Source organism: the organism of the source record quoted next, unplaced genomic scaffold (genome assembly GCF_019419815.1).
Source record: "Pyrus x bretschneideri cultivar Hongxiangsu unplaced genomic scaffold, Pyrus_bretschneideri_v1 Contig43, whole genome shotgun sequence".
Lineage (NCBI taxonomy): Eukaryota > Viridiplantae > Streptophyta > Magnoliopsida > Rosales > Rosaceae > Pyrus > Pyrus x bretschneideri.
In genome coordinates, this window is record NW_025999757.1 from 1884191 (window position 1) to 1898330 (window position 14140).

At 38.1% G+C, this 14140-nt stretch overlaps 1 long non-coding RNA gene across 1 annotated transcript; it reads left to right on the plus strand.

Annotated features, from left to right (window-relative positions):
• Positions 1-259: 259 nt before the first annotated feature.
• LOC125469433 lies at positions 260-1415 on the plus strand. Its single transcript, XR_007251741.1, has 3 exons — positions 260-593; positions 902-1085; positions 1177-1415. It is a non-coding gene; the product is annotated as an uncharacterized LOC125469433 (long non-coding RNA).
• The last annotated feature ends 12725 nt before the right edge of the window (positions 1416-14140 follow it).

Sequence of the window (14140 nt, forward strand, 5' to 3'; positions counted from 1 at the left end):
TTTAATAAATATTAGGTATCAGTGTCATTTAAGTTGAACGTTGATAGTATAATGCAATCACGTTAAGTATTTATAATATTTTACTTTTACAATGTAATATGATTATGGTAAGGTTCTAATTAATAACACATCATGACATTACTTTACTTTAGTCTAAAGAAGGGATTCTAATTGCACTGTTCAAATGAACAGCGTTTTGTGATGGATTTTGAGTTTCTACTTTTAGTAATTAGAGCTATTATTCTTATCTGTTTTTGGATTGTACTGTGCCATTCGATCCTCTCCTAAATGGAAAGGATCGTAGCCTCTGATGGCCTGAATGGCTAGAGATGTGTTCTTGCTCCCTGAAATGTAGGATCTGGGCATTTGACTGTTTTTGGGGTTATAGACTTGCATATTCTTCTTCGATTTCAATTTAAGAAAATCTACTGAGCATTCACTACTCTCTGTGTTCATCCTTCTCTACCATTTTATCTACCATAAAGCTTCAACCTTTATCTGTTAATCAACCTAAGAAACCATGCCTAATACCATTTGAATAGGTATTGGGACGTTGTTTGGAACAGAGCTGGAGGTGACGATGTGGTGGAAAAGTAAGTCCTCTTACTTTCGTCTCTACCTAGATTATTACATAATCTTTCCAACTTTGACTAAAATTCATATCCACAACTCATTTGCTGGCTACAAGGACTGGATATAGAGTAATGGTTCAATAATGGTTTTAGAATGGTAAATGATTGCAGAAGCAACATGGAATTCAATAGTTGATATTTTGACTATAAGATGAGTTTCATCCCTGCCTTAATTCACTTAAATCACGTGATTTCATGCCTCTTTTTGTTCTGATTCTGAGAGTTTGGGATGGATTGTGGTTTAAATTTTTGCTTTGATATGCCTCTAGATAGCCACCACCACCACTGGTCCAAATCCGACGGCGCGCGCTGTAGCATCTGCGTGAATGTCCCCGCACAACTGGACTCCGGGACGTTTTCCAAATAAACTTCAGACTCCAAAGGGTGCGGCTGAAAGGGTAGAATCTGAGGCAATCAAATCCAATCCAGGGAAGAGATTGGATAATTTCTGAGGTGTGGCTTTCTATTTTTAATCAAGTTTTTCTTTTTACGAAATTGTAAAACCACTTCAATTTTTCCGCAATGGTGTTGGTAAACTGCGCAGGCTAATCCGGAGAATACAGTTGGGGTATTGACAATGGCAGGCAAAGGGGTTCGGGTTTTGGCTACTCCAACCTCTGATCTTGTCAGGATTTTGGCATGCATGCAAGGCATAGTTCTCAATTCATAACTAATTTGTTTGTGTGATTCGATTTGAATTCGAAATTTTACATGTTTATCTTATTTGTAGAGTAGCTGATGAATCTTTATCAATGAAGCAGTTGGAATGGTTTTGTTGAATGTGTATGATCATTGTCTAGGGGGGAACATTATAATCCAAAGCTGTAACTTGAGTTTTGGAGTGAAACTCGAAAAAGCTTTAGTACTAAATATTATCGTGTATGAATATGATTATAATCTAAAGCTGAAACTTGAGGTTTTGGAGTGAAACTCAAAAGAGCTTTAATACTAGGTGATGAGTCCATATTATTCTATATACTTTACCCTAATCTTAGTTATAGTTTATTGGTTATTTTGGTAGAATTTTGATACTTTGTTATGTATTTTCAATGTAGAACATTTGACTTCCTCTTAAGCAAAAAATGATTAAACGGATGAATTTTGGAGTGATTCCAATTGGAGGATGTTTGTGATTCTTTCAAGATGATTGTGTCAAAATTCCAAAATTTACTACCAGGCCGTTTGAAAAATAAAGGCCCAGTACGCAGCTTTCCCAGATTAATGTTTCTGGACGTTTTGGGTATTTTAGAGGTCAAGATGACACATTATTTTAGTACTAAATATTATCGTGTATGAATATGATTATAATCTAAAGCTGAAACTTGAGGTTTTGGAGTGAAACTCAAAAGAGGTTTAATACTAGGTGATGAGTCCATATTATTCTATATACTTTACCCTAGTCTTAGTTATAGTTTATTGGATATTTTGGTAGAATTTTGATACTTTGTTATGTACTTTCAATGTAGGACATTTGACTTTCTCTTAAGCAAAAAATGATCAAACAGATAAATTTTGGAGTGATTCCAATTGGAGGATGTTTGTGATTCTTTCAAGATGATTGTGTCAAAATTCCAAAATTTTCTACCAAGCCGTTTGACAAATAAAGGCCCAGCACGCAGCTTTCCCAGATTGATGTTTCTGGACGTTTTGAGTATTTTAGAGGTCAAGATGACATATTTTGAGGAAGATTCCTTTTGAGGATTTGTAGGAGATGCCCTTAGCTTTCAAAAAAGACGTTTTGGGACCAAATCAGAGTTGATTTGGTTGGTCAAAAGTGTGATTTTCTAAGAAGTCCAAATTTCAATTTAAATAGGAAACCTTTTATTTCCTAGTTATCTTATTCTATTATGTTTCTTAGTTTTTAGAAGACCTTTTCTAGGTAGGATTTTATTTTGTATTAGTATAAATAAGACTATTTAGCCAATAGAAAAGAACGAACGCATCAATTTGGAGAACTTAGCTAGGCTTTGACGACTTGTATTTCAAGGCGTTTTCTATCTTTTTTCTATTTCAATAAAATTCCTTTTGTTTTATGGTTCGTAACTAATTTCCATTTGCTAGGGTGATGCCTTGAGCCTTAGCATGAATATGTAGTTTTTATTTAATTGCTTATAATATTATGCATGCATGCTTTGAATTATTAATCACTTTGTTTAAGCTGTCTCTATATTTTAATGCTTAGCTACTATTAGGATGTTTAGATAAGTAATCGGATGCAATTCGATCGGAATGCCACCGGAGGATTGAATATTTCTTTTTGTGATTGATAGTTGTAAGTTCACCTAGGGCGAATGCCACGTCTTAGAGGTTGCATGGTTTTTCAAAAGGTTTTCACAAAGCGTAATGAGTCATGCATGTTTATATTTGATCTGAATGTCATAGACGGATTGATGTTTGATATACGTTCTACCTTGAATGCCACAAGTAGAATATGCACTAGGAAAATCTAACCTTCAAAGTTGCATGTGTAATTCATAAGTGATTGGTAAAACAACATAAGTTGTTGAGGTGATAGCGTAATCCTATTGTCCTTTTATCATTATTTTCTAAGATTGTTCCCTTTTCAAATTGGTTTCTTTAATTGTTTTTCTTTAGTTATTTTTAATTAAATTCGTTTTTAATATTTTAGGTCATAAAATCAACCTCTTCCAAACTTTGTTTTCAAATAATTAATTAAGATTTTGTATTTACATAAATTATTCTTTCAATTCCTGTGGAAAACGACCTTACTTGAGCTGTTTATGTTACAACTATCTTATTCTCTTGCAAGTATTTTTAAGTGTTTTCATCCCTACTTTTGCAGGTGGTAAACAACCATATCAAGAAATTGGCGTCGTCGCCAGGGAATTGTTTTACATAATTTGTGTTTATCATATTCTTAGTTAATTATTATTGTACATACATATAATTTTTTATTTAATTGCTAATTGTTGCAGTCATATTTAGAATAGGAATGTGATTGTGTAAATCCTAGGAAATATGAGAAAGTATCTTATATTCCTATTAGGACTAGGTTACCTATTAAATGTTGTAATCCTAAAGCGAAAAGTTTTTATCTATCCTACTACTGTAAATAAAGGCAAAATGGGGTGAATCAAACACACCTCACAATTAAATCAATCTCTCTTCTCTCTTATTGTAGTCGGCTTCCCTCTCACTCTAGACCGTATATCGTTCAATCAAATAGGCCTACAACACGTTATCAGCATGCTCTTGCCAGAAGTTGAGGAATTGACGCATCGTAGAGGAGGCTATCATCCACCAAAATCAAAGGCTTCTTCATTTTCTGCTAATCAGGTACGCTTAAAATAAAAAAGATATTTGAAACGTCCAGGAAGCATGAAAACATTCCCCATGATGCATGAACCCTCTATGTTTATATTTTCCTTTCGATATATATATATATATATATATATATTGTATATGTTTATATATTTGTTTCATGCATCGCACAATTAAATTGTTATGTGGAATTTGTGAGTCAAACTATACAAAATTAATTAGAAGCATATTTAGGGGTTTTCCTAAAACCTAAGGGATTTGAAAAAAAAAAAAAAGGGATTGGACATGGTGCAGCATACCACCGCACCATCACTGTGGAAGCAGTCACCAGGCCTTAGCCTGGCACTCACCTTAGCAGGACCTGAAGTCCCATGCCCATCCTGCTGCATTGGCTCGCAACCATGACACTAGCTTTTTTGAGGCTGGGCCTTCACTCGAACCCATATGCCAGCCCACGGGGTTGGGTTTTTGTCATTTCGTGCATCACCCACAAAGCCAGCTCCTGCTGGGCCTTGTCCCGTGCACCCTCCTTCGGCCCAAACGAAAACCCCACTACGGCTGGGGGATTTCTTTCACCTCGTGGCTTGTAACCATGACCCGAGGTCTTTTTTTGGGCCTTGCCTTATACTTAAGGCACCTAACCCGTGCCTCTTACCCACGACACCAAGCCCAAATTATTTTGGGGCTATATCTTCAATCCAATAATATTATTTTAATATTATCTAGCTTCTACAATCGACCTCGTATGGCCCAATTTATTGAATTAATTAAAAGTGATATGTAGTCCATTAATTTGATAATGAATAAAAAATTATTGACTTGAAGATCACTTTTGGACATTAACGATTCAATAATTTATTTTTATACCTTGAACTGTCACATACTTTTGTAGTAACGAAGCTCTTACACTTGAGTTGCCGAAGAACCCCAAATCCACTATATTCAAATTAGTATATTGCATTTTGTGTTTCTTGCAGGAACCTCTCATTATGAACTAATTGTTCATAAAACTAAATTGAACCTGTAGTTTCAAATTTAGTGCTTTTGAAACCCGAAGTTTTCATTCAAAACGTACCACATGAAACTTATAGTTTTCATGCATAAATTAAACTAATACATGTCTATAGAACTTATATGTTCTACGATATATGTCTATAGCTTACCATATGACTACTCACGTTTTCCCTTTGTTTTAGGGACATGTTGAACTTGAACAAGCTTGATTTCTCCTCTCTAGAAGTCTCTGGAAGAAACTATCTAAAGTGGGTTCAAGACGTGAAGCTCCATTTAATTGCAAAGGGCATTAGAGCCACCATCGAGGCACCTATCCTCAACAAACTTGTTGTCGAAGCTCAGAAGGCTACTGCAATGATCTTCATTTGAAGATACATCTATGCTGCATTGCAGATTGAGTATCTTGTTGAAGAGGACCCACGCACCCTCTGGCTTGCTCTGGTTGACCGTTTCGATCACCAAAAAGACATATACTTGCCTGAAGCAAGACACAACTGGCAGCATCTTCGCTTCCAGGACTTTAAGTCTGTGAACGAATACAACTCTAAAGTTTGTAGAATCCGTTATTTGTTAAAATTTTGCAAAGTGGAAATAACCGAATCAGATCTCTTAGAGAAGACCTATTCGACTTTCCATGCCACCAATAGTGTCCTGTAGCAACAATATAGGGCACATAAATTCACCAAGTTTTTGGATTTGATCTATGTTTTACTTATCTCTGAAAAGCAGAACCAACTTCTGATGAAGAATCATCAAGCTCGAACGTCGCGCGTGAAGCGCATGCGACCTATTCTAGCAGCCATCAACGATGAACGAATCGTCGTGGTCAGTGGTAATGGATGACAAATCCAACCACGGGCCCAAGGTCAACAGAGTGCCGTACCTAAGGAAAGAAAATGTGATCTAGCAACGTCCATCACTCGTCCCTAAGGCCCTAAACTTCAAGAACAAGAGCAAAGCTCTCGTTCAGCCCGCTTCTACTAAACTGGACATTTGCTATCGCTATGGATTAAGGGATCATTGGTCACGCGTATGCCGAGCTTCCTCTGAGGCTATTGCCAAGTATCATTCTCGTTGTGAGTCTAACTTTGCACATGTGGATCATCCGGAAGATGCAACTACATCAATGAAGATATCAGATTTTCAGGAGGAGTCATCGCCTATGGATGAATAAATTAGACATGTTTTTAGGGTGTTTACCTCTAGTGGTCGAACCCACCAGGAGTGGTCGGCCCTACCCCCCTATTTTGCTAGGTTTATGGTTTAATTTTGAACAATTTTCCTAAGTATTTGGAATAATTTGTTTGGTTTTGGTTTGTTTTGAATTATGGATTGTTATTTGAATGGTTATTATTATCTCGAATTGCTTAATTGAATGAATGGACTTATATCTATGCATGTGACCAATTCAATCAATTTATTTCTAGGTATGTCTAGTAGGGAAGTTAGTTGTCTTGCAGATACTGCAACCACGCACACCATCTTGCGTGAAAAACACTATTTTACTAACTTCTTACCCAAGAAATCTCATTTGACAACTCTCTCAGGCTAATCCAACCTGATTGAAAGATACGGAAAGACACATCTCATGTTGTCTAATGGTACAATTCTGACCATTAAGGAGGCACTCTATTCTCCATGTTCCGGAAGAACATTGCTGAGTTTTAGAGATATTCGAGATAATCAATATCATCTTGAAACCACTGAAGATCATGGTTCTGAATTTCTTTGTATCACTTCGAATGAATATGGCCAGAAACATATTCACGAGAAGTTGGAACGTTTCCGAGTGAGTTGAACATCATAACCATTCGCGGCATAGAAGCCCACAGTGTGGCCAGCCCTAAGCCTGAGTTCTAAGACACTTTGTTGCTTTGGCATGACCATTTAGAACATCCTTGACGTGACATGATGCGCCGTATCCTCAAATCTTCACACGGGCATAAGTTACATCCCTATGTTGGACTCCCGCCATGCAAAGTGTGTTCTTTAGGGAAGTTGAATACTCAACCCTCATATACAAAGATTATTCACGACCCCTCTAAATTTCTTTAAATGATTCAAGGGGACATTTATGGACCTATCTAACAAACCTGCGGACCATTTAGATACTTTATGGTGTTGGTTGATGCATCGACACTGATGGTCACATGTTTGCTTATTGTCCACATGTAAAGCCGCGTTCGCTAAACTCCTAGCTTAAATCAATAAGCTAAGGACTCACCACCCTGATTATCTAATTAAGTCGATTCGACTGGATAATGCTGGAGAGTTTACGTCACAGACTTTTGACGATTATTGCATTTCAGTAGGGATTGATGTGGAACATCCTGTGCCCCATGTTCACACCCAAAACGGCCTGGCAGAAATTTTCATAAAGTGCCTTCAATTGATAGCTCGGACTTTGGTTATGAGAACCAAACTGCTAGTATCTGCCTAAGGCTAAGCAATATTGCACGCAACTATGTTGGTCCACTTGAGACCCACCGCTACCCAACCACATTTACCGTTACAGTTGGTCACTAGATACGAGTCCGAGGTCTCACATTTACAAGTGTTTGGGTGCGCCATTTATGTGCCAATAGTGCCGCCACTACATACCAAAATGGGTACTCAGAGAAAAATAGGAATCTATGTCGGTTATGATTCACCATCAATTGTTCGATACTTAGAACCCTTGACAGAAGATCTCTTTACCACACGTTTTGCGAATTGTCACTTTGATGAGACAGTCTTCCCGTCGTTAGGGGGAGATAAGCATGCTAATGTTCTCGTAGAACGCCGCGAATTGTCATGGTATGCTCCCACTATGTCTCATTTAGATCCCCGTACTGCCCAGTCTGAAACTAAGGTGCAACGAATTATAGATCTCCAAAGCATTGCTCAAAGCATGTCGAATGCTTTTAATGATTTAGCAAAAGTGATAAGAACACATATACCTGCTGTAAACACACATGCAAGGATAGATGTACTCTATTTATGTTAACAACCCGTCTGGGAAACCGGACCATCCCCGAAGGTGGGGAGGCCACACCCTTTACGCGGCAAGGTACATTGGCGACTAGCCAATCACCTGCTCCGACCCTGAAGCATGGTAGACCCTTTGGTTCAAAGGATTCACAACCCTGGAAGAGGAAAATGGCACCAACTAGTAACCCTAGTTTGAATCCGACCATCGCTCACTCATCCGTTCCAACGCATGAGGTTATTACAGATTACGGTGATGCTTCAGATGAAACATGCCGTCCTTTCAAGAATAGTGAGATTTCGATCCATTACACAGTATTGGATGAGGTTTGGAATATGAATGGGATGATCGTCGACGATGCATTCTCGTACTCAGTAGCTACTGACATCATGCTTAGTGATGACATTGAACCGCGTTCCGTTGATGAATGCCGACGTAGAACTGATTGGTCAGAATAGAAACAAGCAATCTAGGTCAAACTTGATTCGCTCGCGAAACGTAAGGTATTTGGACCTATCGTTCCTACACCACCATGTGTGAAGCCTGTTGACTACAAGTGGGTTTTTGTGAGAAAACGTAATGAGAAGAATGAAATAGTGCGATATAAAGCACGCCGCGTAAGGCAAGGCTTCTTTCAACACCCTAGGATTGATTACGAGGAGATGTATTCCCCCATAATAGACGTTATAATGTTCCACTACCTAATCAGTTTGGTAATTTCCGAAAAACTGAATATGCAGCTTATGGACGTGGTAACCGCGTATCTCTATGAGGATCTAGATATGGAAATATACATGAAAGTTCCAAAAGGACTTCCATTGACTGGCTCAAATAGTTCTAGACCACAGAATACTCTCTCAATTAGGTTGATGAGGTTACTCTACGGATTGAAACAATCCAGCCGGATGTGGTATAATCGTCTAAGTGAATATTTGACAAGTCAGGATTATGTGAACAATAAACTATGCCCATACGTGTTCATAAAGAAGTCATATTCGGATTTGCACTCGTTGCAGTTTATGTCGATGACATGAATCTCATTAGGACTCCCTCAGAGCTTAAGGAAATTGCTGCACACTTGAAATCGGAATTTGAGATGAAGATCTTGGGAAAACTCGATATTACCTCGGCCTGGAGATCGATCATTGTTCGGATGGAATCTTAGTACATCAATCAAACTACACCCAAAAGGTCTTGCATCATTTTAATGATGATAAAGCGAAGCCTTCGAGTACACCCATGATCGTTCAGACTCTAGATGCTTAACGAAATCCCTTTCGTCCAAAGGAGGATGAGGAAGAGATTTTGGAACCTGAAGTTCCTTACCTAAGTGCAATTGGGGCTTTATTGTACTTGGCTCAATGCACTAGACCTAACATCTCATTTGTTATGAATCTATTGGCAAGATACAGCAAAGCACCCACGTGTAGGCACTGGAATGGTGTTAAAGACATTTTTCGCTACCTCAAAGGTACAATGGATTTAGGCTTGTTCTATACCTGCGAATCTCCAAATGTTACCACCCCTTATGGTCCTCAGATTGATTCTCACCTTGTTGGTTATGCAGATGCTAGATATCTGTCCGACCCACATAGAGCACGTTCTCAAACATCTTATGTCTTTACCATTGAAGACACTGCTATATCTTCGAGGTCTACCAAGCAAACCCTAGTTGTAACTTCATCTAACTATGCTGAGATTCTTGCCCTACATGAAGCATTGCGCAAGTGTTTTTGGCTGAGAGAAGTTATGGGACACATTCGAAGCACTAGTGGTCTTACATCAGTCGTTGATTTTCCTACGATGATCTTTGAAAACAATACAGCATGTATCGAGCAGTTGAAGAAAGGATACATCAAGGAAGACAACACCAAGCATATAGCGCCGAAGTTCTTTTACTCACACCAGCAGCAGCAACATTTGAACATTGAAGTCAAGCAAATCCGTTCCTAACAACCTGGCCGATCTCTTCACCAAGTCATTGCCCAAGTCTACTTTTCAGAAGCTTGTCCAAGGAATCGGTATGCGTAAATTATCTGAGTTTAATCGCTTGTAGTTCTCTTATTTAGAAGTTATGTCTAACTCAGGGGAAGTATCTAGAAGCATACTCACATGATCTTAATGTACTATTTTTCCTACGATTAGGAGCATTTTTCCCACTGGGTTTTTGCTATCTAATGAGGTTTTAATGAAGCACCCATCCTGGGATGATCATACTCTGTTGAGTTCTTTATCTTTGTCCAGTTTGACGTTTGTTTAAAGACATTATGCATACTTCTCACTTTTCTCCTTAGTCTATGGGTTTTCCCCATGCCTTGGGTTTTACTATAGTGAGGTTTTGTGAGTTTTACTAAAATGCATACTTCACTTAAATTTGAGACTGGCGATCACCCGTTGTGCCGATGACTTCATCAACTATTCTACCTTATCTGCTGAAGATCTGATGCGATGGTTTGTTGAGTATTTACACACTCAAGGGGGGGTGTTGTAGTCATATTTAGAATAGGAATGTGATTGTGTAAATCCTAGGAGATATGGGAAAGTATCTTATACTCCTATTAGGACTAGATTACCTATTAAATGTTGTAATCCTAAAGGGAAAGGTTTTTACCTATCCTACTACTATAAATAAAGGCACAATGGGGTGAATCAAACACACCTCACAATTAAATCAATCTCTCTTCTCTCTTATTGTGGCCGGTTCCCCTCTCTCTCTAAACCCTAGATCATTCAATGAAATAGGCCTACAACACTAATTTTATTTTTTTTAGGTTGGTTTGTTGATTTTTGAGAGCACTGTAATGATGGGCTTGGAACTACACCTTTATGGGTTTCTTTCACAAAATAGGGTTTCTATGGATTTAAACCTACAATTTGTGCCCTTTGTTTTTCAAATACCCATGAAATTTTGCAATGCGCTGAAAGGAAATATTTTCCAGACTATATGAAGGAGCATATTAATATGAGGAGCGACTCACAAAGGCTTTGGGACGATCCTACTTTTGATTACTACGCTCCAAATTTGAAAAAGCATCCTAGTTTTAGATGGGCAGGTACGCAACAGCCTTTTGAGCAGCCTAATATGCCACAAGATTCAGAGGAATGGTGTGTAATTCAAACACCACAATGTGTAGCGAGTTATGACCATATGTAGGAAGACATCAGAGTTAAAGAATCACCAGGCGAAGACTTTAACCCAATCGAGGAAATTACTAATCCTGAAATTTCAACAGAATCTGCCGTTACCCAAGTTTATATACCACATATTCTCTTTCAAGAGGTTGCAATGCAACCCACAAAGTTGGAGGAAAGCTTTGAAACTGACAGTGCACCAGCAAAGCCAATCATAATTGCAAAAATTGAGTGCAGGTCCATCAAGAAGGCTACATTCTACAATGGGAAGAAGAAAAAGGTTAATGGCAACCCAATTCTTCGTCAAGACATTCGACCTATACAGAAATTGTTGGTATTAAAAACAAGATTGAAGTCAGTTTAAGGGAAACACAAGCATCGATGGAGGGGACCCTATTTGATCACAAAGATTCATTCACATATAAGGGCAATTATGAAGAATTCAACCACTGATAAACATCAACTCATTCCATGCCTATTGTTGTCATATGATGCTATCAAGGAGTGGTTGACTCTAAGAGAACAAGTGACGTGGTCACAAACCTCATTCCAATTCGTCTAGCTATAGACGTTAACTAAAACGCTGATTAGAAGGCAACCCAATTTTTCTAAACTCTTATTTTTTTATTTTCATTCATTTTATTTTCTACATTTTATTCTTTATCACAATATATATATATATATATATATATATATATAATTTAAAAACACAAGAACATCAATTGTTTTTAATCAGTATCTTATTTTGGGTTTTATTTTAATTAGATTTTAATGTGTGTTTTTACAGGTTGCATTTGGATTCGATTGGCCCTAAATATCCAGTACACGCGCACTTTTAACTGAATCATGCATTCAGCAGAATTCATTCACTTACCTCAAAATGTATTCATCCATCCATTCATCACAGATTTGCATTCAACATCAACATTAAAGTGCAGAAATTTAAAAGGAATGTGAACTGGAGTCTTGAGTTTCAGAAACCTACCTAAAGAAGACTCTGTACTGCTTGGAATTCCCCTTCACTCACCTTCTCTCACATTTCATTAAGAATATAATTACATATAAGTTTGGGGGTGCGGATCCAAGTAGCATAGAGAAGAACACAATCATCAAGGCCATCCATATGCATATATTTTTTGCTCAACATACATCAATGGAGACATGCAAAAACACAGACGAAAGATCAGAATAGCACAGTCAGTGAGAGCATGAATCTTTACCCTTGGTTTTCAATCGTGTCATTTATGTCTAGCTTAATCGGTTTTCGGCAAACCTACAATATTCGACCCCCTTTGTTCCTTCGTCCTTTTGTTATGCCGTTCCAAGACATCAGAGTAAGATCCTGTGCGTAAATCAGAACATGGATAGGTGTTATTTTCCTTCGACTTTTGGTTATGACTAGTAGTGAAAAATGGATTCAGATATTATAATCAGAGATGAAGTTTGGAGGAAACTGAGTTTTTACCTGCAGATGGAGGAGTCTTGGACGATTAGTCATGGATCTGTGAAGATTGGGTGTTGGTGTGTCTCTTTTGATGTGGATTCGAGAGCCTTCGTAGAGAAAGCAGTTGCATGTAAGAAATACAACGATGGTGATGAACTCTATGATTGGGACCGATAACAATAGAGGCATGGTTTGAAGTTTAAGTTTGGGAAACCTCGAGAACATAGAGGAGTGGCGAAGGGTGCAGGCTAGGTTGTGTTTATGTTTTGAGAGAGAAATGAGAGACATCTTTCATATTTAAGAATGTAGTGGACTTAATGGAACTCGGTACTGTGCATTTAGGGGGTGCTTTTGGGTTTTGGCTGAGAAGACATTGCGAGGAGTAGAAATGATGAGGGTTGGGTGTTTTGGTTTTCATTTTAGGTTTGAGAGAAAAAGGAGAGAGCCCTCTTGGTGTTGGAAATGAAGGTAATGGGGCTGAATTTTTTTAGGGGGGGTGTAGTCAAACTTGGATTTGAGAGGATTTTAAAAGATTTTAAAATCCTAGTGTAGTCAATTAAAAGATTTTAAAGGATTTTAGAAACCATTCAAATCTAGGTGTAGTCAATTAAAAGATTTTAAAGGATTTTAAAATCCATCCAAATCTAAGTGTATTAAAAAAATTAAGATTTTGAAGGATTTTAATAAGTTGGGGATTTTGTGGGATTTGAGAGCAAAAAGTATATATAACCAAGACTAAAAAAAATATAACCTCACCCTCTAGAATTTCAAATCCTTCCACCACAATCCACCACAATCTATTCAAATTCTTTAAAATCTATATGAATTTTGTAGGAGTCTTGGAATAATCTACGGGATCGTTGTTCACAGGTAGCTGGAAATCTTGGGGCAAGAAGGCCTCGGGGATGAGGACAGGCTCAAAGGTCGACGGGGCGAAGTTCTAGGCATGCTCATGTTGGAAAGGCTCGAACGTCGACAAGGTAGGAATATCCGAGAAACGAATGCCTGACTTACTGAGGACCTTTACGATCAGTGACATTTGGCTCTTATATGAGGTGAGCTCACTCTTAAGGCCAGCGACCTCTTGTGTCAAAGTTGTCACCTCGCCCTTCGTCTGTGAGGATGAAGAGGCTCTAGGTTCCCATTGTCGGGCATTCCCCATCCCATAACAATACGTCTCTGGCCTCCGACCGAGAGTCTGATCTAAGATGTCTGTAAGGATGTGAAACCCTGCATCCTTGGGGGGATCCATGAACTCTATCAGAGTGTCAGGGGGGGTAGCTGGGAGGCGGACTCCTGAAGAACCTATTGTCTATTCTCCATCATCGTGCCTGTGTAATATAACATAAAATATTAATAATAGCATTGAAATAATAACTATGATACTTGAATGCGTAAGATGGTAATTACAATTGAAGAATGCTGACATGAAAGGACTCGACCAACTTATCCTTGGATCGAACATAAATGTCTGCAAAGACGTCAATCTCCAGGAATTTTGAACACCCCCCCCCCCCCCAAAAAAAAAAAACAAGATAAGAAAATTGTTAGTACGAAAAAAAAAATAATATTACTGACGTATTAAAATTTGAATATTAAAAGCTTTATTATTACCTGCTCCTGCACCTTCATCCTATATGAGAAGGGCCTTGAACCCGAATGGTGGAG